This window comes from Arachis ipaensis, chromosome B1 (genome assembly GCF_059453495.1).
Source record: "Arachis ipaensis isolate K30076 ecotype BB chromosome B1, ASM5945349v1, whole genome shotgun sequence".
Lineage (NCBI taxonomy): Eukaryota > Viridiplantae > Streptophyta > Magnoliopsida > Fabales > Fabaceae > Arachis > Arachis ipaensis.
This window is the reverse complement of record NC_142436.1, coordinates 14,886,004-14,892,631: the sequence shown is the minus strand read 5'-3', so window position 1 is coordinate 14,892,631 and position 6,628 is coordinate 14,886,004. Positions and strand designations below refer to the sequence as shown.

Below are 6,628 nucleotides of genomic sequence, written 5' to 3'. Positions count from 1 at the left end.
ATTGGACGTCCTAGGAGGTCTTCCTCCTTGGGATTCACGTCCTCCCCTTCCTCCTTGGATTCGGCCATGATGGTCATATCAATGGCCTTACACTCTCCTTTTGGATTCTCTTCTGTATTGCTTGGGAGAGCACTAGGAGGGGTTTCAGTGATCTTCTTACTCAGCTGGCCCACTTGTGCCTCCAAATTTCTAATTGAGGACCTTGTTTCATTCATGAAACTTACAATGGCCTTGGACAGATCAGAGACTAAGTTTGCTAAATTAGAGGTATTTTGTTCAGAGTTCTCTGTCTTGTTGTTGAGTGGATGATAGAAAAGGCTTGCTATTACTAAACCTGTTTCTTCCACCATTATTAAAGCCTTGTTGAGGCTTTTGTTGATCTTTCCATGAGAAATTTGGGTGATTTCTCCATGAAGGATTATAGGTGTTTCCATATGGTTCACCCATATAATTTACCTCTGCTATTGCAGGGTTCTCAGGATCATGAGCTTCTTCTTCAGAAGATGCCTCTTGAGTACTGTTGGATGCAGCTTGCATTTCATTCAGACTCTGAGAAATCATATTGACTTACTGAGTCAATATTTTGTTCTGAGCCAATATAGCATTCAGAGTATCAGTTTCAAGAACTCCCTTCTTCTGAGGCGTCCCATTACTCACAGGATTCCTCTCAGAAGTGTACATGAACTGGTTATTAGCAACCATGTCAATGAGTTCTTGAGCTTCTGCAGGTGTTTTCTTTAGGTGAATGGATCCACCTGCAGAAGTATGCAATGACATCTTAGCTGATTCAGACAGACCATCATAGAATATATCCAGGATGGTCCATTTTGAAAGCATGTCAGAAGGACACTTTTTGGTCAGTTCCTTGTATCTCTCCCAAGCTTCATAGAGGCATTCACCTTCTTTCTGTCTAAAAGTTTAAACATCCACTCTAAGCTTACTCAGCTTTTGAGGAGGAAAGAACTTGGCTAAGAAAGCCTTGACCAGCTTATCCCAAGAGTTCAGGCTATCCTTAGGTTGAGAGTCCAACCATATTCTAGCTCTGTCTCTCACAGCAAAAGGGAAAAGCATGAGCCTGTAGACTTCAGGATCTACTCTATTAGTCTTAATAGTATCACATATCTGCAAGAATTCAGTTAAGAACTGAAAAGGATCTTCAGATGGAAGTCCATGAAACTTGCAGTTTTGTTGCATCAGAGAAACTAATTGAGGTTTAAGCTCAAAATTTTTTGCTCCAATGGCAGGGATGGAGATGCTTCTTCCATGTAAATTGGAATTAGGTGCAGTGAAGTCACCAAGCATCCTCCTTGCATTATTATTATTTTCGGCTGCCATCTCCTCTTCCTGTTCGAAAATTTCTGTAAGGTTATCTCTGGATTGTTGTATTTTAGCTTCTCTTAGTTTCCTCTTCAGAGTCCTTTCAGGTTCTGGATCTGCTTCAACAAGAATGTTCTTGTCCTTGCTCCTGCTCATATGAAAAAGGAGAGAACAGAAAAAATAATAATAGGGATCCTTTTTGCCCAGGTATAGAGGTTCCCTTAGGTGAGTGGAAGAAAAGAAGAGTAGAAGAAAAGAAGAAGAGAAAATCTGAACTCAGAGAGAGAGAGAGGGGGTTCGAATTTTTGGTGAGTGAGGAAGAGATGTTAATAAATGAATAAATAAATAGAAAGAGATGAGAGAGAGGGAGGATTTTCGAAAATAAAATTTTGAAAAGGGGTTAGTGAATTTCGAAAATTAGGAATGAAATCAAATTAAAATTAAAAATTGAAACAATTAGTTAATTAAAAAGAATTTTTGAAAAAGAGGGAAGATATTTTCGAAAATTAGAGAGAGAAAGTTAGTTAGGTAGTTTTGAAAAAGATAAGAAATAAACAAAAAGTTAGTTAGTTAGTTGAAACAAATTTGAAAATCAATTTTGAAAAGATAAGAAGATAAGAAGTTAGAAAAGATATTTTAAAAATCAAATTTTTGAAAAAGATATGTTTTAAAAAGATATGATTTTGAAAAAGATAGGATAAAAAGATATTTTTGAAAAGATATGATTGAAATTAGTTTTGAAAAAGATTTGATTTTTAAAAGCACAATTAATGACTTGATTCACAAGAAATTACAAGATATAATTCTAGAACTTAAAGTTTGAATCTTTCTTAACAAGTAAGTAACAAACTTGAAATTTTTGAATCAAAACATTAATTGTTGATGATATTTTCGAAAATATGATGTAAAATTAAGAAAAAGATTTTTGAAAAATATTTTAAAATTTTCGAAAATAAATAAGAAAAATGAAAAAGATTTGATTTTTGAAAAATATTTTGAAAAAGATAAGATTTTTAAATTGAAAATTTGATTTGACTCATAAGAACAACTAGATTTTAAAAATTTTTGAAAAAGTCAACTCAAATTTTCGAAATTTATGAGAGAAAAAAGGAAAGATATTTTTTTTTATTTTTGAATTTTTAATGATGAGAGAGAAAAACATGAAAATAATGCAATGCATGAAAATTTTAGATCAAAACAATGAATGCATGCAAGAACACTATGAATGTCAAGATGAACACCAAGAACACTATGAATGTCAAGATGAACACCCAGGACTTATTTTTGAAAATTTTTATATGCAAAGAAAACATGCAAGATACCAAACTTAGAAATCTTTCATGTTCAGACACTATGAATGCAAAAATGTATATGAAAAACAAGAAAAGACACAAATAAGAAAATATGAAGATCGATCGAGAAGGTTTATCAAGAACAACTTGAAGATCATGATGAATGCAATGCATGAATGCAATTTTCGAAAAATGCAAGATGAGTATGCAATTGACACCAAACTTAAAAATTGACTCAAGACTCAAACAAGAAACACAAAATATTTTTTATTTTTATGATTTTCTATTTTTTTTTTTTTGGATTTTTATTTTATATTTTTCGAAAATCATTTGAAAAAGAAAAATAAAGATTTCAAAATTTTTAATATGAATTCCAGGAATCTTTCTCTTTAGTCTAAAGCTCCAATCTGAGGGTAGAACATGGCTTAATAGCCAGTCAAGCTTTAGCATGTAAATCAGGTGGATCAGGAACAACAGCAGGTGGATTAGCAACAACTAGCTTGCTCTTGATAATGTTGGGTTGGAAGCCCCAGTCTAAATGAATTTAGACATGGCTTTACAGCCAGTCAGGCTTCAACATGCTTCATGAAACACTAGAATTCATTCTTAAAAATTCTGAAATAATTTTCGAAAACAAAGGGAAAATTTTTGAAAGATTTTTGAAATTTTTTTTTTGAAAACTTTTTGAAAATAAAATAAGAAGAAAATTACCCAATCTGAGCAACAAGATGAACCGTCAGTTGTCCAAACTCGAACAATCCCCGGCAACGGCGCCAAAAAACTTGGTATGCAAAATTGTTACTCAGATTAGGTTGTAAAATTATTTGTTCGTTCTTTCCCTGGCAATGGCACCAAAAACGGATGCACAGAACCATGGTCCAAACATAACTTCACAACTTCGCATAACTAACCAGCAAGTGCACTGGGTCGTCCAAGTAATAAAACCTTACGTGAGTAAGGGTCGATCCCACGGAGATTGTCGGCTTGAAGCAAGCTATGGTCACCTTGTAAATCTCAGTCAGGCGGATATCAAATGGTTATGGAGTTTTCGAATAATAATAATAAATAAATAAAAAATAAAGATAGAAATACTTATGTAATTCATTGGTTATAATTTCAGATAAGCGTATAGAGATGCTTTCGTTTCTCTGAACCTCTGCTTTCCTACTGTCTTCATCCAATCAGTCTTACTCCTTTCCATGGCAAGCTTTCTGTAAGGGCATCATCGTTGTCAATGGCTACATCCCATCCTCTTGTGAAAAAGGTCCAAATGCTCTGTCACGGCACGGCTAATCATCTGAGGTTCTCGATCATACTGGAATAGGATTCACCCTCCTTTTGCGTCTGTCACTACGCCCAGCACTCGCGAGTTTGAAGTTCGTCACAGCCATCCCTTCCCAGCTCCTACTCGGAATACCACAGACAAGGTTTAGACTTTCTGGATCTCAGGAATGGCCATCCATGGGTTCTAACTTATACCACGAAGATACCATTAACTCGGACTCGGTTCCCTGTATTAGATATCTAAGAGATACTCATTCTAGCTTGGTTGCATGTAGAACGGAAGTGTTTGTCAGGCACGCGTTCATAAGTGAGAATGATGATGAGCGTCACATAATCATCACATTCATCATATTCTTGGGTGCGAATGGATATCTTAGAAGCGGAATAAGTTGAATTGAATAGAAAACAGTAGTACTTTGCATTAATTCATGAGGAACAGTAGAGCTCCACACCTTAATCTATGGAGTGTAGAAACTCTACCATTGAAAATACATAAGTGAAGGGTTCAGGCATGGCCGAGAGGCCAGCCCCCAAAACATAATCACAGGATCAAAAATATAATCCAGAATCTTCCAAAAGATGTCAAATACAATAGTAAAAAGTCCTATATATACTAAACTAGTTACTAGGGTTTACAGAAGTAAGTAATTGATGCATAAATCCACTTCTGGGGCCCACTTGGTGTGTGCTTGGGCTGAGCTTGAAGTTTACATGTGGAAAGGCTTCTTCTGGAGTTGAACGCCAAGTTGTAACGTGTTTTTGGCGTTCAACTCTGGTTTGTGACGTGTTTCTGGCGTTTAACTCCAGACTACAGCGTAGAACTGGCGTTCAACGCCCTTTTGCATCGCAATCCTTATTCAAAGTATGGACTATTATATATTGCTGGAAAGCCCTGGATGTCTACTTTCCAACGCAATTCGAAGCGCGCCATTTTGAGTTCTGTAGTTCCAGAAAATCCACTTTGAGTGCAAGGAGGTCAGAATCCAACAGCATCAGCAGTCCTTCTTCAACCTCTGAATCTGATTTTTGCTCAAGTCCCTCAATTTCAGCCAGAAAATACCTGAAATCACAGAAAAACATACAAACTCATAGTAAAGTCCAGAAATGTGAATTTAACATAAAAAATAATAAAAACATCCCTAAAAGTAACTAGATCCTACTAAAAACATACTAAAAACAATGCCAAAAAGCGTATAAATTATCCGCTCATCAAGACTCTAGCAAATGAGAATTTATTCTCTACGCAGCTTCGTTGTCTCATGTCAAAAGCGAATGCAATTGGAGTTTGGAGCATGGAAGTTATAGCTAGTACCTCTCCTGTTTTCACACGAAGTTTTTCAAAATCTAGGCTCTCTAATTTGCTGAATACAGTGTTAAACTGGAATGAAATTTCAAACTTCTCTACTTCTTCAATCAATCTATGAGCTATTTGGTCTATAATATCTTTCTTCTAATGAACACCAATGATTCTCAAATGAGGTGGACCTTTAGCACATGCACTCAGAGCTTGGAGGAATGTAATTCACTGAGCAGGTTCAGCACCATTAAGATCAATTATATGAATCATTTTTTCGCCTTCCATCACCTCAATGATAGCCTAATTTGTTAGAACAACTGCTATCTTTATGAGAGAAAAAATCATAGAAGAGCTTTCGAGTGAGAACTTCCCCAGAAACCATGACCATTCTAGTTGAGTTGAAGTAATTCTCAAATTTCTGCACAGAGAAAAAATCCTCAATTGGGTAGAGCCTCAAATGGAATTCACCATCACGCTGCAAGAGTGCAATGCCACAAATCTTCAGAAACTGCTATAGCCAATTGCGGCTTCCTTAGGTTGCAGTTTCTACCCAGTACGCAAATTCACGTAAACCGCTACAGGTTCAATTTTGAAATCACTACACCCTGTAGTAGTTTCTATAGATATGAAAAAGTTGTAAAAATGTCTGTAGTATTGAAAAGTTGTAATCTGATAAATTTGATTTTTAAATATTTTGTATACGTAATTTGTCCTTAAAATTATATGAGTTTTAATTAATTTAAACTCAAAATCCCATAACTTTGATTTAATTTCTTTTGGTAAAATAATTTTATGAAAATAAAATCATAATTAAGTTTAATAATTCACAAATAACTCATTATTTAATTTTCAAAAATTCGGGATGTTACACGTGGCGAACATCATCCAGCATCTGCTGGAGCCGCCGACCCATCCTATAGTCGAATATCTTCTGGATGGCCAAGTCATGCTCAGCATCCCGAATGAAGTGCAACTGCAACAAAGAAGCTTTAAATTCAGTTAGACTAGATAGAGGATATAAACTAGCTAAAAAGAATTAAAACAGAAACAATAAAAGTAGTTACCGCCCATTTCTCAAACCAGCACTGCCTGGTCTCAGCGAGAATCTTCATGTAGCTGGGCCAGAGCTTGTCGTACATTAGCTTGATGATATTCCTCATCTGTTGAGTACACACGTTCGAGTTCAGCAAAAACCTAATAACAACTCACAAACAAGAATCAACCTAAATCCACTTAACAGGAATCAATTTTCAAGAAATCTCAACAACAACAGGAATCATAATTAATATAAGTAGAAAACAATAACCAACAGCATTCCAAATCAACCTAAATCCACTAAACAAGAATCAATTTTCAGAAAATTTCAGTAACAACAAGAATCATAACCAATGAAACTAGAAATAATAACTCGCAACATTCTAAATCAACCTAAATCTAC

The 6,628-nt window shown here is 35.3% G+C and overlaps 1 non-coding gene across 1 annotated transcript; it reads left to right on the top strand.

Moving 5' to 3' along the window:
• The first annotated feature begins 831 nt into the window (after window positions 1–831).
• Window positions 832–939, top strand: LOC148575793 (small nucleolar RNA R71). The gene has a single exon (XR_015904446.1). It is a non-coding gene; the product is annotated as a small nucleolar RNA R71 (small nucleolar RNA).
• The last annotated feature ends 5,689 nt before the right edge of the window (window positions 940–6,628 follow it).